The sequence below is a fragment of the Sus scrofa genome, chromosome 7, assembly GCF_054392235.1.
Source record: "Sus scrofa isolate SSC_HxYL_T2T_F1_AM1 chromosome 7, Sscrofa_HxYL_maternal_Yorkshire_Landrace_v2.0, whole genome shotgun sequence".
In the NCBI taxonomy this organism is placed as follows: Eukaryota; Metazoa; Chordata; class Mammalia; order Artiodactyla; family Suidae; genus Sus; species Sus scrofa.
Window position 1 is genome coordinate 94197011 of NC_139389.1, and position 26946 is coordinate 94223956.

The following is a 26946-nucleotide window of genomic DNA, read 5'->3' on the forward strand; positions in this document are numbered from 1 at the left end:
GCATAGGAGCAGAGGCGGGTAGAATCTGGTTCTTGTCTTGCACACCCAGGAATTATAGTTATCCTTGTAGCCATGTGTAAACAGCAAATAGTTGGCCAGATCTTTCTGAGTGTGGCTATCTCTGTTGTGCCACTGCAGTCCTTATTAACAGTACCAGTACTTTCACACAGGAACACTTAAACATTAATAATACATGAAAATAATTGTCAAATATCTTATAATTAATAAATTTGTATTGGCAAAACACTTTTTGCTACCAAATCATTAGATCCTCAGGTTAACTGGGGGCAGGGTATTTATTCCCATTTTAAAGACGTGAAAATGGAGGCTCAGAGCTTAAGGTCACACAGTACCTGGACATGTGGAAGCTCAACATCGAGTCTTTCAATTCCTAAGGCAGTGCTTTTACATACTCAAAGTCACCACAGCATAAATTGTTCCTAAAATGTCTAGTCATTTCATTCCAGACTTAGTAATTGGGAAAGGAACCCACTGGAAAGATGGGCATCATGTGTACTTGAGAGCCTGTGATTCCCCTAAACTACCTGTTAGAACTGGAACTACCACATGCATGTCAATTAAAATTAAGCTGCCCTTCCAACCATTTAAGTTGAATTATCTTTCGTCATTTAAAAAAGCAGATAGGAAGTGTTTTTCAACAGAAAAACTTGGGCATCATTCTGGCTGTTCTTGTGTTGTAAGTCTGCTGGGCATTATATTTTTTTTGCTTCTAAAGAAAATATCCTTGTGTTTTCCCCCATGAATGAATTCAGCAGGATTTTTAGAAATAATTTGGTGAAGGATGGATTTAAACATTGGCAAATGATATTAAAGAGTACTGTGATTATGACTGAACAGATTAAGACTGTGTCTTTGTGACACCAAACATCTGGATGAAAATGGGAAAAAAAAATAGTAAAAAACCTTGATGTTTTGTTTACTTGACACCATACATCTGGATCTTTAAAAACATCTGGGCTTTTGACTCTTTCTCTTCCAGGTTTTATCTGGGTGTTTGGCATCATGTATAGAAAGGTGAAAACAAAATATTGTTATTACTGAATTTGATAAAATTATTGTATTTAATTAATCTGCAAATATTAACGAATGATTCTGTATAACATAACATAACATTTAATGAGTAAAATTTTCCATCAGGCAAATAATACAGAAAGAAAGATATAATTAGGTGATTTAAGAATAAAACTTGGCTGCAGGCATATTTAAATCTTGGTCAGAGTTTACCGACAGTAATTTCCTTAGGCAAAAATCTTTTGAGCTCTTCAGACAACAGTTTTCTCTCCTGGGGAGTAGTTTCCATGTGTTATGAGGAGGTGTTAATTTACGATGTGTTTTGACAATAGTAAAATTTCATAAACATTTAGTAACATATGAGATACATCTAGTAATAGACGCTTGCTTTGCCAAGTGAATTATCCGGCCTGATAAAATCAGTGTAAACCCACTCTCTACACAGCCTTCTGACATGCCCGAGGCTGAGCCCCAAAGAGGAATCAACTGAAATGGACATCAAAGAGTTCACTGCAATGAAAAGCACCTTATGTGACTGACATTTTTTTGTGATCTCATCTAAAAAAAGTTATCATAATTATTGAACATTTCCTCTGTAGCGTATTCTCAATCCAATCAGTTATAATGAAAATAGTCTGCTTGCTTTTTAGATGCTCAAGTTTTCGAAATGATTAGTGCTTCCTTGAGATATCCCATTAATTGGACGCACAACCCAGATGAAAAGCCTGAAACCCAAGAGTATATAAAAAAACATAAGGTTGTTGCAATTTAAGTGCCTTCAAAAGATCTAATTTGATTTTTAAAAGCAATTCTGCAGATGTGAAAATTAAAGGCAGGCAGAAACAAGATATGGTTTAATGAATGTGTAGGTTAAGAAACATTTAGGGGTTTCAGTAGCCTTCCTCTGAATTTTTTCTTGTTTTAATTTAGCTGTTAGGTTGGAAAGATTGGTCCCACAACACAAATAGAAATTGCTGAATTTTATGGGTCGCTATTTCCTTACCAAATTGCCCCATTTTTTCTCGCCCAACTTAATTCTGAAGCAACTTGATATTTCTGTGTGCAGACGGTTCAACCCCAGTACCTGTCAGTCAGATTGCAAATTCTAATAAAGGGTCTCTCCCCTTGGTTGTCTTAGCTGTTTCATCCATAAGCCCGTTCCCCTCTCACCAGGAGCAAATTGCATACTTATTCTCGCTTAAGGAAAGAAAGAATGAAAGAAAAATAAAATAAAAAAATAGCAAAAAAACCAAAAACTCTTCTACTGGCTTTAATGACATCTTCAGTCATTAATGAGTTAATAAAAATCTCCAAGTCATCTGGGGCTAGATAAGGAGGAAGAAAGAAAAGTATTATACTGTAATGACAGGCTCCCTGGCTGCCCTCTGAGATGTCATGGGTCAGTCATGTTAAGAATGTGTGCATCCAATCATCTGCTGATTTTTATCAGCAAGCCCTCCAGCAGGAACTGACAAGGGCCAGTTTGGGAGTCACAATGAATAAACAATGACTTTTTGGATTGTTGGGGGGCTGTGTAATAGAGTGAGGGGGTTATATATACTAAAACATGATGACATTAGCAATCAATATACCAATTACCAGACAAGTTATTGGATGGGGCATTTACGGGTCTTCGGCCCGCTTGCACTTTGAAGATGCCTGGAGCAGGGAGGCTCCCTAGGCGCAGAGACAGGTGGGGGTCCAGGACCCGAGGCCCTGATCTAAAAGGCAAACCCTGCTTCTCCAGCTGAGGTAGTCCAGACCTGCATGTTTTAAAGGGATTGCCGTGTTTATTAAAAATACAGATGCCCAAGTCTCCTTCCTAGAGATGTCATCTCAGGAGTCTGGGGTGACAGGGGCACCAAGTAACTTTGATTAGGCAAGTGCTGGAGCTGCCCTACAGCTCTCATTCCCCACATGTGGTCCCAGGGCAGGAGCATCACCATCACCAGGGCACAATGCAAATTCTTAGGCCCCTCCTCAGAGACCCACTGAAACAGAAACTCTGAGGTACACAGCCCAAGATCTGATTTTTTTTTTTTTTTTTTTTTTTTTTTTTTTTTTTTGTCTTTTTGCCATTTTCTTGGGCCGCTCTTGCGGCATATGGAGGTCCCAGGCTAGGGGTCCAATCGGAGCTGTAGCCACTGGCCTACACCAGAGCCACAGCTACACGGGATCCGAGCCGCTTCTGCAACCTACACCATAGCTCACGGCAACGCCGGATCATTAACCCACTGAGCAAGGCCAGGGATCGAACCCACAACCTCATGGTTCCTAGTCGGATTGGTTAACCACTGCGCCACGACGGGAACTCCTGCTTTTTTTTTTTTTTTTTTTTTTTTTTTTTTAACACAGCCTCTGGGTGGGTCTGACACTCCCAACAGTTTGAGAACCAAGATATAATACAAAGAGGCTGGCGAAGGGGTTGTCATCCAGCACTGTCAACCACCTCCTCTCTGGTGCCTCCTGGGTAATTTTCTACTCAAACTAGTTAAGGGGCTGAAGTGTGCAAATGATTTACTTAAGAAAAATTAAAGGAAGGTAGATGCAAGCTTATCTCCCTAATCAAGTCACTCTCATTCACTCACATGCACCACTAGGTTTTCTTGAATGATGTTGATGTGTGAGTGATTTTGATTTTAGAAAGGGGAAGTTAAACATGGCTTTTGTCTTGTTATTTGCAATAGAAAGTGAAAGTAGGTTTGTAAATAATCTTAGACAAAAAGGAATCTGTAAGGAAAATCAAGGTATCTGAAGCATTTATTTACTAATAACTACAGCGAAGATTCATCTGGGCATTCAATGCTCACAGGCTCTTGTGACTGATTGCTGAGATTCTTAAAACAAAACAAAACAAAATATATGTGTGTATACACACACACACAGAGCCATTGAATATGCAACTGTCCCAATTAGGAGAGGAAAATGTGCATGGCTTAAGGCTGGCATATCCCAAGGAGGAGGCCGTTTTGCAGTGAGATTAGAGATTCCTTTTATTTTGGCCAAGGGTCTTACTGAAGGAGCAGCTGAGAGCTTTGCTAAATTTTCAAAAGAGGTGCGTTGGTCTGCCAGATGTGCAGTAGGTTTAAATCAGTGTTTCCCTGAGTATGTTGCAAAGAACAATTCCAAGTTTCTAAGCACTAATACAAAAAAAAAAAAAAAAGTCTGAGGTGAAGTGAGAAACTCTAGGTAAACTGAATTAGATAGGATCATTTGCAGCACAGCGGCCTCTAACACATTCCTATGCACTGCGATTCTCCAGAAGAGCGTTGCCTCATGGATTTGATCAGCAAAACCCTTTCAGAAGGGATAATCTTGTGGAATTAGTGTTCTAGCCAGTAAACTTTAGGAACCACGCATTCACGTCTTCTAAGATGGCAAACACCTGTGGGTAGAAGCTAGTTATTCTATGTGTTGTATAATAAGGAATCTCTTTGTTATAATTTATTAAATGCTCTGTGTCTGGCATCAACATTAATTATGTAGTGGCTTGAAGCCAACAAGAAGGTTCATGTAGTCATCACCGAAGAGTTAAGTAAGTTGTCCAGCTGTTGATGGTCTGGTTAAATCATCCCTGAATAGCTGGCATATCTCCCAGAACAGGTATTCATTAAAAAAAAAAAAAAAAAAAAAAAAAAAAGGGAAACCTGGATTTTACTACTGAGATTACATTGTGTTTTCACAAATGAGAGATAATTCCATTGCAACCCCTTGCTTGTACCCAGAAACCGCATTCAAAAGCAGATGTGTACCTAGGCTGATGTTGGAAAGTCTACCTGCCTTTCCCGATCCCCTCGCCTCCCCTCCCACTGACAGCATTTTCCTGATTGTTTCCACTCTCCTGGGGTCCAGATGGTGGTGGCTGTGGCAGCACCTTGGCTCCTAAGCTGGCTATTCCAGAAGGTGATAGGAGGTTGGGGATGTGTATTGCAAAGGTCAGACCAGTAGGGATCTTAAGCACATCCTTGGTTATAAACGTCTCCTCTTGAAGCTCTTGCCAGAGCTGTGCGTTAATGCCAAATGTTAATTCTTGCTGGGGACATGATGTCTTATAAATGTTATGAAAGAATATCATTTTTCTTGTAGAAGTGAAGGTACTTTTAGGGCCATGTTAAGAAAAGGATTCGTTTCCCAAGTAACATCTGTAGGTCACGTGCTTGCCTATAAATCGCTTCCTTGCTCAAATTCCCCCATCTCCCGCCATTGTTAACCAAGAGTTGGAAGGAATTCTCACCTGGAAGAAAGAATAGAACTTAACTTTGAAGGATGCATAAAGATTAAAAACAAACAAACAAAAACCCTAAACATAAAACAATCCCACCCCCCGTGCTAATATTTGTCTTTTCTCCGTAGTCCTACAAGTCTATGCAAGACTCAGAGCTCATTCAGATGTGTCTCTGAACTAAAAATAATAGAGCAGATTCAACTTGGGGAGGACTTAAAGTCCTTTTTCTCATCTCTTTTGTGAGTATATCCTTGTTGACATCACATGTGCTTCCCAGCTTTGGAGTTATAAGGTGTTGGTGGGAGGTGATTCACTCTCCCTCTTCGTAAGAAAGAGCAGAAGTTCAGCAGAGTTAACTGAGGTCTACCCGCCACCACTCGTCTGGTTTGTTATGGAGTTGAATATCTCTCCCCTTTCTATTCTTTGAAATGTTTTGAATTAAAATAGCTTACTCAAGGTCACTGAAGGCATATGGTCCTGCTCAAAACTTTAAACAAAACATTAGTTTTTACAACCTTTTGTAATTTGGTCTTGTATACAACATGGTTATATGCGGAGTTTCTGTAATCTTTTCAGTGGGTGACAGAAATATGAGAAGCAAATTTATAAGCCATTTAGTGAAGCATTTAATCAATTTCATGCATAAGAAATAACCCCAATTGCTTTGCTTTATCAGTCTTTCTCTCCAGGAGAACTGCAGTCAACATGATCTCCAAACAGTGGCTGGGGGTGGAGGTGGGAGCTCAGGGGGTCGAGGAGAGCGGGGACAGTGTGGGACGGTTTGCGAGGAAACCTCAGGATGCACTTCAGTGTCAGGGCCTTCTGAAGTCTGCCTAACAGGGTTGCCAGCATCCCTGAGACTTCTGGAGGCTGTTAATGTATTTCAGAAAGCAAGCATGGGGGTCTAATGTTTAGAAGAAGTTTTCAAGGCCTTTTACTGCAAAGTTATTCATTAAACACCCTTTTCCCAGAGTGACTCTCATGTGCTCAGCATGGCAGATGCTTCAACTTTAGGCTCAAAGAAATAGTCAGTGGTAATTTCTTTCAAACACATGAAAAAATAAAACGACTTACATGAGAACTTACTTCTGAGACTTACAGAGTCGAAGCAAGGTGATCAAAATAACTGAAAATCCACTAAAGTGGATTGTTAGGAGGAGAGATATTTGAGCATTTTTCAGAATACCTGAATTGTTCATGTTCTGACTCTCTCTTTCTTTTTCAAACTTAATTTGAACTGCCTAAAAGATTCATCTGGCTCTTGGCTACATAATAGGTTAATATTTTCCTTTCTGTCATGTGCTAGAATCCCTCTTATAACACTTTACCCCAAACACCATCAAGTTCTTAAGTGAAAAAGTCCTAAGGGAGCAAAAAAAGTTCTTAAGTGAAAAAGTCCTAAGGGAGCAAAAAAAGTTCTTACAATAATCGCTACTTGCTAAACTATATTAAAATTGCACAGCTCTACCTTGTCCTCCAAAATTGGAACTGATATAAAGGTACTGCAGTCATAGTTTATAATTTAGAAAATAATCTGCTACCACTTTTTCTAGACCGAGAAAAATATCTGAGTGAATAAATTCCAATCTACATTCCTTAGTTCTGATTTGAAATCAGCTCCATTCATGGATTCATCTCAAGAGGCTCTGCTGTTTCACATTCTCTTTTAAATATGACATAAACGAGGGTGTTCCTGCGTTGGCAGTTCATTAGCATGCTCTTGGATATTTATGTAGGCTGTGGGGGCTGCACTATTATATTGAACAGAGTTATTTTGGTAACACTACATCAAATTGGTGGCTCTAATGGAGATTGCCAACGCTTGTCTGTCTTTCTGTCTATCATCCATGGCTATTCAGTCATTGACTCCTGGATTAAACCTCACTTGACTTAAAAAAAAAAAAAAAAGGATTTTATTTTTTTCCATTTTACTGCTGCACCTGTAGCATATGGAAGTTCCCAGGTAGGGGCTGAATTGGAGCTGCAGCTGCAGGCCTATGCCACAGCCACAGCAACACCGGATCCTTAGCCCACTGAGCAAGGTCAGGGATCAAATACGTGTCCTCATGGACACTACTTTAGGTTCTTAATCTGCTGAGCCACAATGGGAACTCCAAAATGAATTATTTTAGAGGAAAGATGTCTTTGATATAAAACATATGTCATATTATAAATAACATTATGTACTTGATATTTTCACTCATCAGTGTTTTGGGGAACTTGTTAGTGAACAGATACACATTCTTTCTAACTGCTTCTAGAATTTCCTATGTTATGGCTAGTAACATAGCCATATTATTCCCATACAATAAACAGGTAGGTTCTTTTTCACATTTTTGCTATTATAAAGAACATTACAGTAAATAACCCTGTAATACTTCCTTATGTGCCCAAATATTTCTCATGTACTCATATGCATAATATTCATATGCTGTGAGTATTTTTCCAGCATGGCTACTTAAAGTGAAATTGCTGGGTACGCATATTGTATGTTTTATTGGTTATTGCCAAATTATCTAGAAATTTTTATTTTCAATGAAAGCCTTACCAAAATCTCTGATACAATTTTCTCAACTCTACTCAAACCTACACATCACTCAGTCACTCTCCTTTTTCCTTCAAAATGTTGCCTTTGCTTTTCTAAGAAGATGGAGACCATTCATGGTGACTTTCCCAGTGAATTTTCCTTCTTCCTGGGCAGTGGGTGCCAGAAAGCCTAGTCACTCACCAGATGTTTAGCATTTGGACTGCTCATGTCCACTGAGGTGGCTAGCCATTCATTCATAGATGGGGCTGGCATAAGTTAAAAAAACCAAAAAAGAGCCTACTGCTCCTTTTGAAATGTGTTCATGAAATCAATGACACATTTCCATTTCTTTTCTATTATTACTACTATTATTGTTATTATTATTATTATTGCTTTTTAGGGGGCTGCAAGTCAGGCATATGTAAGTTCCCAGGCTAGGGGTCAAATTGGAGGTGTAGCTGCTGGCCTATGGCCACAGCCACAGCAGCTTGGGATCTGAGCCACGTCTGCGACCTACACCACAGCTCATGGCAACACCAGATCCTTGACCCACTGAGTGAGACCAGGGATTGAACCCTCATCCTCGTGGATACTAATCGGATTCAATTCCACTGTGTCACAACTGGAACTCACACATTTCCATTTAAATCACAGCTTGAAACACGTTGTGATTTAAACAATTGGTTCAGCCAGGTTTATTCAGCAAGGCCTACAGATTTTATTATTTTAGAAGATGGCCTTTTAAACAAAAAGTAACAAAGTGGTGCTTAGGACTTAGAGCCCAGGAAGGAGGTTGTCCTAGGAACCACTTGCCAAGAACAAAGTTCCTTGCCCCCTTCACCCAGTGATTTCTGTTCCCCTTTGTAGTGTCCTTTGCTCAGTTCTTACTGCTGCCTCCCTCTGCATCCAGACCCTTCTTACCATCTGTAGCTCCTTATTTATATCGCCTGCACAGGCGCTTCTCTCTTCCATCCTCTTCACCCAGCTAAATCTTTACAAACTACAAATCTGGTTTTGATTTGCTCTTGCTTAAAATAAGTTCTTACTATCAGACTCTTTGTCTTGCCATTCAAAGTCCTCCATGATTTATCCCCAAACCATCTTTTAAAACTTATTTTCTCCTTCTCCTCTCTAGATCTTCTACTTAGCAAAACAAAACAGTCATGCTCCCCTCAACCTTTCTGCCTTTCCACCCTTCTCATGGTCTGAAATGCCAGGGGAGGAGACTTTGTTTTCAAAGGTGAGCTATTCCATGTGGCTTCTATCTTCCTCATGCTCCATCAAAACGAGTGTCACCATTTGTGGAACAATGATAGGTGGAGAATAGGAAAGGGAAAACAAAAATCATATGCTGGTCTCATTCTCAGTGCAATGGCTAATACAGAGTATGATCTAAATAAAGGTTAAACAGATTTTAAATGATGGATAGTAATGTGTTTTCAATGCTACAGTCTAAAACAGAAAGTGAGAATGTAAGCAAATTGCAGCTGTATCAAAATGTTAGGCTAGAGCAAATCTTTAGTCAGCTCTACTCAAGTGCAGGTATCTAATCAGGAAATGGCCTACCATGTAACCCGTGAATTGTTTGTAACTCAGAACATTTAAGTGCAATGGAGCTAACCCCATATATATTAATAACATATTTAGTCTATATTATGTATAGTAATTCATACATGAAAATGATACTTTGGGGTCTCTTAGTAGAATATGTACATTCAGCTGATTTTTAAGATATAAAAGGATCCATTTTATATAGTTGTCTTTATATTTTTCTGCCTGGTTTCCCCTTGTGACTAATGATATACACTTATGAGTGGGCTAATGGGAGTTAGCAAAGTTATCCTGGCCATGGGCCAGCTTTTCCTTTTCTTTAAGGATAATTGTTCAATATTGAGATTGAATCTCTAAAATGAGCTCTTAGAATTTATTTCTCATAATGAAAAAATTGGAAGCCAACTATATGTCCAAGAGTAGTAGATTGATTCCATACACATAGCATATCAAGATTGCAATAAAATGCTATGAAGTCTATAGCAATATTGAACAATGTTCTTGATGTACTCTTAAGGAAAGTTGAAAATCTCACCCATATGTAAACAACTTTTTATGTATGTGGACCATAAACTTGTCAGGAGGTGTAGACTTGCAACCCATTTTATTTATTTAAAAATTTTTTAATGTTATAATAACGAGTAGGTATTGACATCCAAGCATTACATTAGCTGTACTGCTCCTAGCTGAGTGGTGAGAATTGGACTAGAGGAGGACAATTCCTTCTTCCCTTATCCCAGGATGACAGCTGGAGGGGTTTCCCCAAGCAGAGGCAGGTACAATTGCAAACGAGGGGAAACTGCCTCGGTTGCACACTAGGGGCCTGTAGGAGAAACCTGAAGCTTTGGCACAGGGTGGATAGAACTCATCACAGCTTCCCCAATCACTATAAACACACTTGTGTCTCTAGAACTTGATGGATTGATTATCATATAAGGGGGCACAGAAAAACAGCAGATGGGATTGCCCAAGTGCTTTACTGTGGGAAAGGGGAGAATTACTGGGAATTTAGTGATGTGCAAATAATGGTTTACTTTCCAAATATTTCAAAGGTGAATTTTGGAAGTGCTTGAGACACTTGATGGCCTATTAATTAGATGTTGAATTTTCACAAAATTTACAAGAACATTTTAATTCTTGCTTGGATTTCTCGTGGGTTCACTAAGAACAGTCTATTGTGTTGCCTGATTTTTTTCTGATAAGAAAAACTATAATAGGAGAGAGATTTATAGACCATTACTCTTCATACTTAAATGTGGAGAGGAAATTACTTGGGGATTTTTTTTTTTTTGTCTTTTTTGTCTTTTTAGGGCGACACTCTCAGCATGTGGACGTTCCCAGGCTAGGGGTTGAATTGGAGCTGTAGCCGCTGGCCTACACCATAGCCACAGCAATGTGGGATCCAAGCCTCATCTGTGACCTACACCATAGCTCATGGCAATGCTGGATCCCTAACCCACTGAGTGAGGTCAGGGGTTGAACCCATGTCCTCATGGATGCTAGTCGGGTTCACTAACTGCTGAGCCATGACACGAACTCCTGGGGATCTTGTTAAAATGCATATTCAGATTCAGTGTGCCTCTCTGGAGTCTAAGATTCTTCAGTCTTAAGAGGCTCCCAGGCGGTGTTGATGCTGCTGATCCACGGACCACACTTTGAATAGTGAGGTTTTAGACTATGGGCTCCAAGTATGGCATGTTAAAAACCAGGTTCCTGTGCCCTATGTCCAAAGTTTCTGATGCAGTAAGTAGAAAACTCTATTTTTTTCCCCCGGGATTCACAGGTAATTTTATTGTGCAATCTCATAAAAAACAACGTCTTTAGACACTGCACAACTCGTCACAATATTATTAGAGTTTTGATTATAAGACAGGTATATTTGCAATTAGTTGGACCTTATTCAATCCTAGATGAAGTAAATTACTTCCAATTTTGTACAACTTCTTTACTTTGTATGACTTATTATTTTGTTTTCGATTTCTTTTCTTTCTTTTTTTTTTTTTTTTTTGTCTTTTTTAGGGCCTCACTGTGGCATAAAGAGGTTCCCAGGATAGAGGTTGAGCTGGAGCTGTAGCCGATGGCCTATACCGCAGCCACAGCAACACAGGATCCAAGCAGCATCTGCAACCTACAACACAGCTCATGGCAACGCCAGATCCTTAACCCACTGAGCTAGGTCAGGGATCGAACCTGCATCCTCATGGATGCTAGTCAAATTTGTTTCTGCTAAGCCACGATGGGAACTCCACTGATTTCTATTCTTGTATGCCTCAGTTTCTCCTACTCATGCTCTCTTCGTGCGCATGCCGTTACTGGACTTTGCATGCCCAGTTACTTCCTTTTGAACTGAATTAAACACTGACTTATTCTGTGTTCCTGAGCTTTAGGCTCTCGTTTGATCAATGAACATCATAATACCTTCTCCATGTTCTTTGGTCAGGATCAAATGAGAAGCCGGAAGGAGTGTCCAGAGCCTGATACAAACTGGTAAGCCTACATTCCAGGCTCTTCTTTGTCAAGTATGATGTGACCTCAGACAAGTTATCTGAGATCCCTGACCCTCTCTCTCTTTCACCAATAGCAAACAGTTTTTTATAAATAGAAAGTTCAGGGGAGAGCAGGGGGACAGGGGAGATAAATAAGGAGTTTGGGGTTATCGTATACACACTACTATATAAAAAATAGGTAAACAATAAGGATCTACTATATAGCACAGGGAACAGTCAATATCTCGTAATAATCTATAATGGAAAATAATCTGAAAAAGAGCATATGTGTGATTGTGTGTGTGTAATTGAATCACTTTGTTGTACACTTGAAACTAACACAACATAAATTAACTATACTTCACTTTAAGAAAAACCCTCAAAATATGAAGTGGTAAATAAGCTTGGGGACATTATTACTGGCAGGAGAATATATTACTTTTTAATTTGGCAAAAATAATGTCCCAAATTCATTGAACAGCATTTAACATGTCAATAATTTTTACATGAATTCTCCCCATTGGTTTGAATATCTGATAGAGTGGTCTACTATGTAAGCATTGCTCACTGGTAGATGGTTTCCTCCTGGTCCAGATGCTGAATCTCCATCCTCTGGCATAATTCTAGTTGGGGACCATCGTTTTCCAGCCCTAGTTGCTGCTGAGGTATGTGGGAATTGCCCTTTTCCATCTTGCACAAACTATCCTAACAGCACAGAGTCATTAGCACTGCCTATTTGTGCCTCTCGAGCATTACAGTTTTAACTCTCTTTGGCATTGGGCAGAGAAAGGAGCCAATGAAAGAAGCATGTTGACTTTGCCTGCTGCCTCCAGGGCCACCTTATTCCACGAGGATGTGAAATCAGCATTCTTGGAATGACTATTTCCATTCTTTGCCTAAACATTCTTCTCTATAGTGAATTTCAGAGGGAAGAGATACAGACAACTAATTTCTTTAGGGTTAGTCTGCGTAACAGAAGACTTTTACTGAAGAAAGGCTAACAGCTACATTTAAGTATTCGTGTGTCAAGGACCTGGAGAGAGGTGAGTTGGAAATAGTAAAGGCACGAGAAGTGGTGAGTTAAGAACATGGGTTCTGCAGCCTGGGTTATTATTCTGGCTTTACTAACTTTCTTGCTGGGTGACGTTAGGTAAGTTAGCTCTCCTGTCTGAGGATGAAAAGAGGTAATCAGCTCTGTTAGTATCTATACTGGTGGGAGCATAGATCTTTGGTTTATTCCCCAAATGTACTCTGAATGCCCAGAGAAGTCCTTTGCACCTAGTAGGTGCTTGGTTGATGTTTTTTGAAGGAATAGCTTCCTCCCAGAGTGACAGAAAATACATAAGCCTGTCTCTAAGTTTCTTCAAAGCGTTCCTGCTCATTCTCAGAAGGTCCTGCATTATTGGAATGTCCTTACTGTTCTCCAATAGTTAAATGACCTCGTGTTTTGTTTATTATGCCAGACAAAAATTAGCGGCCCAGTTAAGAGCCTAAACGCTTGGTGGACTTTCTCATCGTCTAAAGTGTTTATTGACCTGAATGAAAGTAGGTGCAACAATTTGAAGCTTCGACCAAATTTGGTCTTTTTAAAAATTTTACAGTTTACAGAACAAGATGTTTTATGGATGGAGTTTATACATTGACTAGAAGAGGGCTATTCCCAATATTGTCTTTATCTTCTAGACATAAATAACAAACAACTCCAGGAATCAAAATTTACTACAATCGTAATAGATTTTGGCAGAGTTTTTGTATTGTGTGCAATGCTAACATAATGCTACTTCCAAGGATAGAGGGCAGGATTTCTAGTTTGGCTTTGTTAAATGGAAGAAAAAAAAATCCACTACTCTATTTAGTTTTTACTACATTCAATAGATTAATTTTTATAAATAAAACTCTTTCTACTAGCTTCTAATCAGAAAATTGAAATTATCTGTGGCAATGTAACCACTAACAACTTGTATACTATGAAAATATTTCAATAATTAATGCATGCTCCATCTAAAGTAATTGACAGGAGGTCATAAACGTAATGGGCCATCTGTGTTTGATTTGTACATGAAAATGCTTAAAGGGATAGGCAGGTAGTTCAAGCTTCCCTGGCACAAAAAGATTTGTTCCAGTTTCTTCAAGTAGCAGAGATACTTACTATAGGGTGTTTTCCTTTCTTTTTTCTTAAAGTCTTTTCCAGATTTCTACTTGAGCTCTGCATTTCTCAGTGCTTCTCATTCTAATGCAATCATCTCTTTGAGAGTTTTGAGTATATGTGGATCACAGGCATCCTCAACAATCATACTAGGTTCTCTTAACCATTTCAATAGCAACCTAAAAACCATAGTGCAATTAAAAAACGTCAGAGGCTCACTCCAAGGTTCTGACTATCATTCGTTCTGCTTAATCTGACCACTTCAAAACTTTCCAAGTTTTTCCTCTTCTGTTGGTAAACAAACAACTATGCTTATATCTATTAACAAAGAGTAATAGGACCGTTAGGAATCTTAGTATGAGTTTTGTAATTCACTTCTTTGGGGGTGGACCAGAATCATCTTATTTCTGGAAGTAAAATGGTCAGAAGAAGTTCTAGAATTTTCAGTGTGGGGAAACCAAAGAGCATTGAATAATTGCCTAGAACACTGTCCTGAGATCTAGCCCCAGTTCATCTAAGAACACATATTCAACTGGAATTTCCTGAGCATTTATCATCTGTCAGATATTGTGCTAAGTAGTGATTATGTTGAAAGCCACGTGCTGATTGGTTGAACTAAACCAGCAAGATCCCTGCCCTCAGGGATCTTACTTTCCAGTAGATGCAACTTCTTCCTTTGATATCTTGCAGGCACTATAAACACTATGCCTAGGAGACTAAATGTACTGCCTCTCCTGACCACCCCTCCTCCCTCTGCACTGCCTATTTTGGGAAAATGTGCCAACCATCTACCCAGTTGCCCAAGGCAAGAACCTACAATTATCCTAGACTCTCCCACTTTCTCTTTTACCAAAGCAATACATAATTTCTGTCAATGTCAATTCCTTACCATTGCTTGCCTCTGCTTCTGTCTCTCCATCCCTAGAGTTACCCTCTGAACTCACTTCTTAATCCTTTTTGGTCTGGAATATTGCAACAGCTTCCAGTGTTACTTTCTAACTAATCTAGTCCTTATAGATTATGAATTATGTGGCATTCTATATAATGCCATGTGACTGAATTAAAAAAAAAAAACAACCCCACTACCCAATTATTCATCAATTTGACATTGCAAAGGGATAATATCTAGGTGCTTAACAGTTTAACAGGCGCAACCCCTTTCTCTCTCTCACAGAAGTAAACTCCAGCCACTCTTCAGATTTTAATCAGAAGATAAAAATATAAAAATAGAAATTCAATAAAAATAAAAGTTCAGCTTTTACCATTTCCTGAACATGTATTCATTATCTTTTAACCAATAAAGTGTGCTTTAAGATTGATAAGAAAAATGAGAACTTTAAAAATTGTTAATGATTGTGTTTAATGTATACTATATTGAAGCAAAGGGATAGTTTTAGATATTTGAGTTATAGCAGGAAGAAAATGCACCCGTGGTTGTTTTAAACGTAGCTGAGTGTGCCATGCTCTTTAGGATACAGCTGAAAGGGGGCTGAAGATGGTGACATGGGGCGCCTTTTGTTTCTCTTTATGCTCCAAGCTTAGAAGGTTGACTTTTCCCTTCAACACATTGGACTAGTTGTTCCTGATTTATCCTAATGATCAGAAGAATTTTAATGTATTTTTCTGTATATCCAAACACTAAAAAACAATATTAGGCAGCTATAGTTCTTGCCACCCAGATGTTCAGAGTTCAAAGCAAATAACAACATGACAGGCCAGAGGCAACTGAGCCATCTATCAAACAAATGCACAGCCTGATGAGACAGCAGATTAAAAGGCTTAACTGAGGATAGTTTCAGCTGGTGGAGATAAGTACCCAACAGTGTTTTCCACCAAAATGTAGTTTTTTTCTATTGTTTTTCGATACTGTAAAAGCAATGTATACTTGGTACAGAAAAATGTTAGACTACACAAAGCAAAACAAAGAACACCTTCAAAATGAATTTTCCCTTTCATCACAAATCTGCCATTGTCATTGCACTGTTATGTATTCTTGCTGATGTATACAATTGCGTCTCATTCTACATACACATTGTAACCAGCCTTTTTCATTTAATAGATCATCAAATATGTCCTTATCACTAGACCTATTTATTTAGTGTCATTGTTATGGCTTCACATTATTCCATTTCTGGATTTACTAATATGTATTTAAACAATTCACATTTATGACACATTCCAATTGTTTCCAACTTTTCTCTATTTCATGCTTTTGCTTAAAATATGTAGAATAAGAGGTCTTGATTGGTATAATCATCTCAAGGTATGTGGGCTGGGATAAGAAACTATTGTTTGTCAAGACGGCATATTATAGGCTGCAAAACAGTTCATCGATCACCTTTAAAAAATTAAACCATAAAAACTGAGAATAAGATAAGAATACATCAAGTTATCATGATTCTTTATGTTAAAAATTTGGAGGTTATGTTTTACAAACAAATCAGTCCAGTGTTTGAGAGTGACGGTAAAAAAAGTTTGGATGGTGAGGTGGATATTATAAGGATATGAGACAAGAGCGGGCTTTGGAGGCAAATGGACAGCTGCTTGAATCATAGCTTTCTGACTGGGTCACTTGAGCCCCGGACTCTGTGTAGGTGAGAACACCTAACACTGTAATTGGCACCCTGTAGATCTGGGAGAGTTGGCACCCATTTAAATGAGATGGAAGAACAAGGTCTCAGAACGTGAGGAAGGTGAATGAAGACCATATGATGGAGGGATGGCAAGAATGTGAAGGAAATACTGAAATAACTCTGTGTGTCTGAGAACGGGGGAGAGAACTTGGAGATGGAATGAGGAGAGAGAAAATGCTACCAAGGGCCATAGTGCAACAGAACAGAAAGATGGTGATGATGTTGATGAGGACAGGGCTAATATATGGCATTTATAATAGTAATGATAACAGGAGTTTGTACTTATGTAGTATTTAGTATGTGCCAAACAACAAGGTCTCTAAGCATATTACGTGCTTATACTTTAAGTACCGTCACCATTTAATTCTCACCATGCCCTATCTGACCTACCTCCTACACCTGCTGTAAGGATTAAATGGGTTAATATTTGTAAGCACTTAAAACAGTTCTATATAAATGTTTGTCATTACAGCCCTCCTTTTACTGAGGCAAAGAGAAGTCAAGTGCCTTGCCTGAGGCCACACAGCTTGTCAATGGCAGGAGTGGGATTAGAACCTAGCCGTCTGGTTCCAGACAGGCCCATGTTGCCTTGGAGAGATCTCTGGCCAAGCACAGCAGTGATGAGGTGCAGCTTCCCCTGCATTTATTTCAAGAATGACAGAAAGGGGCTTCCTTTCTCCATATGAATGACCCTGAAGGCTGAAGCTTTCTAATAATGAGCACTCACGGGCCAGCTAGTGGCTACATTACTGCCGCCCTGTCTTGCTTCCTCCCATCCACTCCATCCCTGCAGCCATCTTTGGGGTGGCTCTGTGGGCAGGGCACCCTCTTGAGAGGTGTAGCATTATTGAGCAAAATGGAAATGAAATATAGAACCAGTTTATAGAAAGGTCACCGTGACGGGGAAAGGATTTAAAATTTCCTTACAGAATCACTGTTTCCAAGACGATTGGGATCATATTGGACTAAGGTCATTTCTGTCTTGTCCTTTTCCCAGCTCATCTTGCCTGGCTTCTGCCTCTCAATTATTCTACCCTATCACCCTGTCCCTACTGTGACAATGATGGCGATGACAGGAATGCTGTAAACTCATGGTTATAGAGCTCTTATTATGTGGCAGGTACATTCATGCATCATCTCATTTAATTCTCATAGCAGCTTGGTGAGGAAGGCACTTAAAAAAAATCTTGCTTTATATGTGAATCTATTGAGGTTCAGAAAGGGCACATTACTTGACTGGTAAGTGGGAAGGTTGGAAAGAAGGTCTGTCTTGCTAGATTCTGATGCCACACCCTCTCTTCTCACTTCCTAGTATAACCACCTCCCCCCAGCATTCAGTTTTCCAGCATCTCCTAATTCTTGAAAAGGGTAACTGTGCATAAGCTCCCCTGAGTTAGATACTCTGCCAAGTTTTATGCCTTCTATCGCTTTTTTTGGGGTCTTTTTAGGGACCCACTTGTGGCATATTGAGGTACTTAGGTTAGGGGTTGAATAGGAGCTATAGCCACTGGCCTATGCTACAGCCATAGAAACACCAGATCTCAGCAACATCTGCCAGCTACACTACAGCTCATGGCAACGCCAGATCTTTAACCCACTGAGCAAGGGCAAGGACCGAACCCGCAACCTCATGGTTCCTAGTTGGATTCGTTAACCACTGAGCCACGACGGGAACTCCAATGAATTCTTAATGTGTAATTCTTACACCCTGATTCCTGAATAGCTTGGAGATTGTAGGAAAGAGGTAAGGATGGAAGGCTGGCATTGGGAGAAAAGAGAAAGAGTCATTTAGCTTTGAACAAATGCATTTAGTCATCTGTGCTTATTTATTTAATTTTTGGATATGCAAGTTGAAGAAAGGTGTGGTAAATAAGGAATGGACCTGTGAAGATTATCTACCCAGTTTCAAACCCTTGGCTGGGTGCTCTGCATATGATGCCATTTAATGGTTTAATCAGGTCTGGCTTAATATGCAGAGCACACACATACACACTCACGTCATGCTTTCTTGAAACATTCATTAAGGAATAAAAATTAACATATTTTTAAAAAGTTGATTAGGAGAGGGGTTTATACATAGAATGTTATTATTAAAAGTGGCCACAAATAAACACGTCAAATACATTACTGACGGATGTCACTATGAGGCCAGAAAGATAGCAATTTTAGCTGACATGTGAGTTCATAAATCCTGACATTGTTTTACAAGTTCATTAGGATGTTTTTCTGGTGGTAGCCACCAAGACACTAATACTTGTGCTGCAGAGACATCTGTGCCCACTGTGACTTCTCAGGTGGTCTTAACAGGGTGTCTTGCTAGTTGTAGCATTTCTGAGGGGAGATTCTTATAACCTCACAATGCCAGGTCAGAAGTTTCTTTTTGGAATTCCTGTGGCGGTGCAGGGGAAATGAATCCAACTAGTATCCATGAGGATGTGGGTTCAATCCCTGGTCTCGCTCAGTGGGTTGGAGAGTCGGCATTGCTGTGAGCTGTGGTGTAGTTCTCAGGCACAGCTTGAGTTGCTGTAGCAATGGCCTAGGCCAGCAGCTGCAGCTCCAATTCAGCCCCTAGCCTGGGAACTTCCATATGCCACAAGTGTGGCCCTCAAAACCAAAAACCAAAAAACCAAAACAAACAAACAAACAAAAAAAAGAAGTTTCTTTTCGATCCAGCACAGCTCTCTATCTGAGGCCCCTAGGGAGGTAGGTGGGTCCCAATAGGAGGGAGGAGGTCTCTGGACTTATTTTTGCCACAAGACAGTTTCCAGTATGTCCCCTTGAGGATGCTTCGTGCTTCCATCGTCTTGGGCAGAGCATAGGGTCTGCTTGCTAGGTTTCATTTTTTCTGTTTGCTTTGCAAAGTTATCCACCCTTGCAGACCTGGTGCCCTCCTATGTGGAGCAACAGAGCAGGGCTCTGGCTAAAAGATACGGCTAAGAAAATTTAAACAAAGTAAACTAAGGACACCTCCGAAGCTAGACTTTGTAACTTAACAAGTTGGAGTAATAACTATTAGGTCAGTGCCTGTAAGTCTATGCTATAAACAATGATTATGAGATTTAAACAGGGCTTTGCTTCCCAACAATTATGTCAGCAGCCACTGGTGATAACTGTGGAGCTACCCTGTCTTTCTGCTTCATCACTTAAAATGACAGTATCCAGCCTTCCACTCTGCATCTATCATAAAGACACATTGATTTCCTTTCTAGAGAAACACATATTTCTTTTCTCTTGCTAAAAAGATAAATCTGACAGATTTTAATCAAATGTAGTTGTGCACAACTACAGAAATGCTTTCAGTGCCACATAGGAAAAACAAAAATACACCAGCAACCTAAGAAAGAGTTTTGAGGCCACGTTTATTTGTAGAAAACATTTGTGTTAAAACACACACACACACACACACATTCACTCACAAGTCAGTGGAGCTCAAGAGTTGATTATTTTAATATTCTTCAAGATAGCATATTTGATTGTAGTGGCATCAGTAAACATTAGTCTCAGAATTTTCGCTAAAACGGTGCTCTTCAGATTCCTTGTTTAAGCCTAAGATTCTGGAATATTGGGCTTTGGTCTTGAAAATGATGTCTTTCCCAAGATAAATCTTGAGTTCAGAGGAAACACCATTTGAGATGTGATATGGAAGAATGAAGAATCTTCACATACTTATCCAATAGGCTCTCATAATGGTATTTTTTTGTCCCATATTTGGCTATGATTTGGCTAAATGCTCTGTGGAGCTTTGCATTATTTCATAAATTTACGTGTTTATTCTGAGTAGCTTATATTATTCTTTTCAATCTAAGGGAGAAAAAATATTATTATACACACATATATAATAAATGTATTTATAAAATATGTTTTTCTTTTGAATTTAGACATTTAAGCTGATTTTTTTTCCTATTTCCTTTTTCAGCCTCACCTGAAGCATATGGAAGTTCCTGGACCAGGGATTGAACTGGGAACACCACAGAGACAAGCCAGATAGTTAATCTACTGCATCACAGCAGGAACTCCTAAGCTGATTTTTTCCTAATTTTCGATATAAAAATTCTGTATGAGAAAGACTTAAAGTCAACATGCTTGACACTTTTTTACATCTTTTATATCTTATTCATTGATTATGTCAGGTCCTCTCATTACAGTTTTCACACAAGCTGCAAGTTGATTTTAATGGTACTTTTCTAAATTTTTGAGTCATTGGCATGTTTTGTTTTTTCTTCTCAGTACAGATATGACTTTTCATTAGAATGGAGAGATTGGCTGTGTCCCCGTTCACACTTAGTGGCAATTTCCTGCTCAGAGATCTTGGCATAATATATTTTATTTCAGCTAATTACAGAGGTGGAAAGAAAATCCACATTATGAATGAAAGTGTGAAGATACAGTTTTAAATGACCAGCAATCTAATCCTGCCTTAATAGTCCATCTTTTCAATAAAGTTTTTCACTATCATAATTTTGAATATTATAGTAAGATATATGAGTCAAGAATTGCATTTAGAAAGAAAATTATTGAAAGGAAAGCTATTTGAATAATCCTATAGTGATTCATAATGTATATACATATAGAATTTCATTTCATTTCAATGGGCAAAAATAGAAAACTATTTCTTTCTTAAATGTGAGCTTTAAAATTTCCTTGTACTGTGTTTCCACTGCCATTTCTAAGTTCGCAAAAAATAAAAGCATTATTATTTATATGTTAATGTGCCCTATAAGTGAATTGCCCTGCAATGTATTATTGGGTTAATTTTGACAACCACTTTGGCTTAAAAATGATCTCACAACTCTGATATTTTTCTTTCTTTTTTTTTTTTTTTTTTGTCTTTTTGCCATCTCTTGGGCTGCTCCCACGGCATATTGAGGTTCCCAGGCTAGGGGTCGAATCGGAGCTGTAGCCTAGCCACCGGTCTATGCCAGAGCCACAGCAACTCAGGATCCGAGCCACGTTTGCAGCCTAAACCACAGCTCAAGGCAACACCGGATTCCTAACCCACTGAGCAAGGTCAGGGATCAAACCCCTAACCTCATGGTTCCTAGTCAGATTCGTTAACCATGAGCCACGACAGGAACTCCTGATATTTTTTCTTGATGTGCCATTTAGAGATTTTTTTTTTTTTTCTAAAAAAACATTGGGTGATATTGGAAAAAAGGAAATTGAAGAGTGGCCACATCCAAAGTTACCTTGCAAGAATAGTATTCAAAGAGGTTGGCATTTAAACTGTAAGAGGAATAAATTAACTTTTTATTTTTAAAATTTTTATTTATTTATTTATTTGGTCTTTTCTGTCTTTTTTAGGGCCACACCCACGGCATGTGGAAGTTCCCAGGCTAGGGGTCTAATTGGAGCTGTAGCTGCAGGCCTACGCCACAGCCACAGCAACCCCAGATCAGAGCTGTGTCTGTGAACTACATCACAGCTCACAGTAACATCGCATCCTTAACCCACTGGGCGAGGCTAGGGATCGAACCTGCAATGTCATGCTTCCTAGTTGGATTCGTTTCCACTGCACCACGACGGGGAACTCCTAAATTAACATTTTAAAGTAAATAATAAGAAAAGGAAGCCAATGAAAGTGGGTGAACTCATTCACGTGAAAATCATGGTGTCATCACTAAGCATCAGCCAAGAAATTGCTGGTTACAGATGTGTCCCAATTTCTATCGGGTACTGGTGCCATTTGAAAGTTTAACCCAAACCGAAAGGCCATCATGACACAGGAAATATGTAATTCTTTCCTGAAAGAATATTTGTGATGCTCCAAACTACAGGCACTAGAATCTATGAAGGCAAGCACAAAATATTACCTGGATCATGATTTATACATGCTACCCTTCTTCGCTCCCACAGAAAGTGCTACTGGCTAGCTGTAACTCCAGCACAGTATTTCAAAGCACTATTTCCCAAAGTTTTTTTTTTTTTTTTTCTAATTTACAAAAGAAGCAATTCATTTTGTAGGACATTTCAAATTGGCAAATGGCCAACCACAATTTTGATCAAAGCGAGTGCAAAAGGTATTGCAAAACACCAAGTGGAAGAATATTTAGGAAAGATGGAAACAAAAAGGAAGATTATTCATCCGTCCATATGGCTTTTTAAAACCATTTACAGTTATATACTGTTTATGGTAGTTTCTATAAAATTTTTTTCCATTGAGCAGGCAGAAGACTGAATAAGTTTATGAATGCATCACAAAAGAAAGAGAAGAAGTTCAGAATGACAGTGGAATTTAGCTGATCGTTTGAGGATCTGAGTGTGATAATGACACTCTTAACCAGGAGAACGCAGGATGTGATCTCATTTGTTTTTCCAGAAAGGGATTTTAAGACTTTAACCAAAAATTAAACTTGCTAGTGATCGTGTGAAACACAAGCAATAACAGTTCTACCACAATTATGCATCTGATTGAAAAAGTACAGTATATCAGAAGTCTCAGAGCCAATGTTTAGCCATCTGGTCTACATGGAAATGCACTTCAAGAGAAAGGAGAATATCTTGGGTTTTGTCAAGATGTATTTAGATCTTGTACGTCTGTGACTGGTGTAGGCTGACAGCTGTAGCTCCCATTCGACCCCTAGCCTGGGAATTTCTATATCCGCCAGGGTGGCCCTTAAACAAACAAACAAACAAACAAACTGCTGAACCCAGCTGCCTCCCTTGAGGATGATCTGGTTTTATTAGATGAACCCCAAGAAATATTTGGCTTATCATGTTCTTGTCTTTGCGTTGGATGCTAGAAAGCTCAATGTGAAACTGTAGCCTTCTGTCTACAAATGGTTTGTCCACTGTCTTTACATTTAGGCTTCTCTTGTTTCTAAAATTATTATCTCCTTGGTAAAAAAAAAAAGAGAGATGTATTTAGATAATTATACAACACACAATTTAGACCACGTGCCATGCCACCAAGTCTTGTCCCTTGGCTTCTTACAGAAACTGGAAGGAAACTTATACACATTTGTGGATAATGTGATTCTTGGAGATGTTATAGTCTATTCCAGAGCTGTCCAGTAAAGACTTTCTTACAGAATTCCAACTAAGTCGAAAGACCTTTTACTTGTCAAATTATCCACAAATCTTCACAAACAACCCCACTCCCTCAACACAGCACCACTTGAAAAATCCTGTTCTGTTTTAAACATGAAATAGTCAAAGCCTCTCTAATGGGGCTGGCTTTCCATTGGTTTTGGAAATAATTCTTAGAACCTCTCAAAATTCTCTGCAGCACTCTAAAAATGAGAAGCCAAACCATGGCATTTCCTTATGAGGACATTCGTTTTAGACATGGAAAGACCCGAGGTTGAGTCTCAGCTTGGCCAGCAGACACTGAGTGTTTGCCCTCAGAAAAATTATTAACAATTTAAAGCCTCAACCTTCTTATATGGAAAGTAGGACTGACAATGCTTACGTTATAGAAAGGACCCACGCTAATGTAGCTCATGTATTGGAAGCATTAGCCTAGAGGGACTTACTAGATAATAATGAGCCAAAGGTGGAAGTGGAAAAAAAGTAACAGGAGAGAGTGACTTGGGGCTTTTAGTTTCTTCTCTATCATTCCTATCCTGTCCTTTCTGCTAAATTTACGAACAATGCTGTAGACAGATATTTGCTAGATTCTCGTGTTTGTTCCTCATCTTCCCTTGACATACTCCCTGCTCATCTTGTTACAGACCACTCTAAATTCGGAACCTCAGAACTCCAAGAAATTAAATCTTCTCTCTAAAAGAGGGACTTCTCCAGAGAAAGCCCCTCTTGGGTGTTCCATTTAGTAAAATACTACTTAGATGCAATCAAGGACACCCTGAAGGTGGAAAGCAGTGACTCCCGCATCCAAAGCGTCCAGTCTCCCCCAGGATTAGTCACTTGGCTGTCGCACTATGCAGCTAGTAATTCAGAGATAATCGTGTTACCAAGATGCCATTTAATCTGTATTTGGCATATCACAAGTTTTCATCTTCATTAATAGAGCCATCAAAGTTTCATCGGGCCTGACTTGTATTGGACACACTAGTGATTCACCCGGGTCGGGGGGCGGGTGCAGTTTGCCTGGAGCGACTCTGTTTGCCAGATGGCAGCTGTTAATCTGCATCAGGGGTGAGAGGGGGGCTAAGTTTGCCTGGCCCCCAGCCAGTGGGGCTCTCCTGCACCTCTGATTACACAGCGCTGCGGGCCAGGCTAGGGATCCTGGGCCCTTGTGGCAGGGCTAGCTCTCCAAGCAGATCTGAAGGCGCCTGAAGGCGCCTGGGGGAATGGACGCCTGGTGAAAGGAAGGGATACTTTTCCTGCTTACCAGGTCCTGCTGCCTCTAGCATAGGCTATTGAATCAAAAGATCCCTGTGGAAGGCTGGGCGGTATAATAGAAGGGTACATGCCTGGGAGTCAGAGAAACTTGGCTTTGAATCCTGACTCTCTACAACCAAAGGAGCACTGTGGAGTTAGGCGTATCACTTAACCTCTCTGAGCCTCAGGTTCTCCCATTTACATGACATGAATATCACATCTCAGTACTGTTGCTAAGGTAGGATCCTCTGAGTAGTCAGGACAGGACAGCCAGATAGGCACCAAGCCTTCAGTCCCACTCCCAGGTGTAGAGCCCGGAGAATCTGTCATACAGGTCCCTGAAGGGGGCTGGACCAGGATGCTCATCACAGTGCTGTTTGTGGTGGTGAGGATGGTGGCCACCCAGGGGTTCACCCCTGGGGGGACAGATAACGAGATGTCCAGGAGGCTTACCATGCACTGCCATGCAAAAGAGCTTGAAATATCTACATAAACCTTAAACACTGTGCTGGGTGGACAACAAAGAAAACCAGAACAAAATCTGTGGACATCAATTTGTAAAAGTTAAAAATATATAGACACAGCACAAGGACATACCGCGTGTTTTATGAGGAGACAGAGAAATTCGAGGACATCATCAAATTTAGTAGTGCTGCTGCTGGTGGGGTGGGGAAGAAAATGGGGACGGGAAATGGGATAAAAGGCAATAAACAGTGAGAGGTCTGGTACAAACTTATAATGATAGCATGTTATCAGTTGAGGAGTGTGACTAATTCGATAATCTGGAAAAAGAAAAAGAAAAAGGAAAGATGCAGAAAAAGGTCAAGGGAAGGGAGAGGGTCTAATGGGAGTAGTGCTGTGAGGGCATCAGAATCAGGGCATGAGGATGGTCACCTGCACGGCTCCCTACTGTCTCTCCCCCCCGCCCCCAGGTTGGGTGGGAAGAAGTCTTAGGAAAGATGCTAGACTGATATGAAGTAGAGTAGCCTGAGATTCTCATCTGCCCTTATCTGAATGGTCCATCTTCATAGACCCTAACTTGCCGGAAGGCACGGCCCTAATTTTTACCCAATGCTCATTGTAGACTTGATTTTTGTGACTTGGTCACTGGAGAGGTTCAAGAAGGTGTGGTGCCCATTCTTGTTAAACCAGTTGGGAATTTCCTGGATCCCCTTTGGTCCTGCCCATTGGTGTGGCTGGTCTTCTGATCAAAGAGACCTTTGTATGCAACGGGGCACAAGGATGTCACTGTATGGGAAAGGACCACAGCGAAACTCCCATTATGTTCCTGCAGACTGAGAAAAAAAATTATGAATGTATAACTGGGCACACTCTGTGGTGTCCTATGGTTAATTTATGAATTGGAAGAGGAATGTGGATTTATTGGAATGGTATAATTAAGTGTCACCGTGGTATGGATCATAATTATCACCAAGTATAATGAAGCAGGGAAAGAAACAATTTCCCTCCTGAACAGCATCATTCATATAAGCCTTGGCCTCGTCAAAGCTAGTTCTGTGTCCATTTCCTTTAAGTATAATAAACAAGGCAGCACAAATTCAGAATGTAATCTAACAAGAAGCACGGGATGATCTGTGGTTCACTTTGTTTCTTGGAAGCTTATATATATATATATATATATTTTTTTTTTTTTTTTTGGCCATTCCAAAATTTCCCTGGCCAGGGATCAAACCCGCCGACCATCCTTAACCCACTGGGTCACCAGGGAACTCCTTACATTTTTGAGATAATCTCGAAACTGCAAATCATCAAGGCATCTCTGGACTAAGAAAGGCTACATTGTGTCACACCTAAGTTTACCACCACTTTCTTCCTCTCTTATTCTTTCTCCTCCTTTCCTCCATTCCTCCTTCTCCTTCCTGGTTGGGCAGATGCCTCATTCCTCTGAAGGCAGTGAATAGTTCCAGCTTGGGTGTATGACCCAAGCTATGCCAACTCAAGGCTTCCTTGGGACTTCTTTAAAGAAAGAAGTACTGGAGTTCCCGTCGCGGTGCAGCAGAAATGAATCTGCTGGGAACCATGAGGTTGCAGGTTTGATCCCTGGC

At 39.8% G+C, this 26946-nt stretch overlaps 2 long non-coding RNA genes across 14 annotated transcripts in view; one reads left to right on the plus strand and one right to left on the minus strand.

The window, feature by feature from the left end:
• The window catches only part of LOC102160410 (uncharacterized), a 164867-nt gene that overhangs the window by 60840 nt on the left and 77081 nt on the right, over window positions 1-26946 (plus strand). For 2 of the 13 annotated variants that reach the window (XR_014809280.1, XR_014809293.1), the window contains one exon: window positions 17073-17457. The exons of 8 other annotated variants lie outside the window; for them this stretch is intronic. This is a non-coding gene — a long non-coding RNA (uncharacterized LOC102160410). Of the gene's footprint in view, window positions 1-12415; window positions 15296-17072; window positions 21303-26946 lie in introns of those variants that run through there. 3 more of the 13 variants (XR_014809276.1, XR_014809263.1, XR_014809281.1) reach the window with 3 other exon arrangements.
• LOC146401780 (uncharacterized) overlaps window positions 1-26946 on the minus strand; it is a 300118-nt gene that overhangs the window by 35885 nt on the left and 237287 nt on the right. The gene's annotated exons all lie outside the window — the stretch shown is intronic.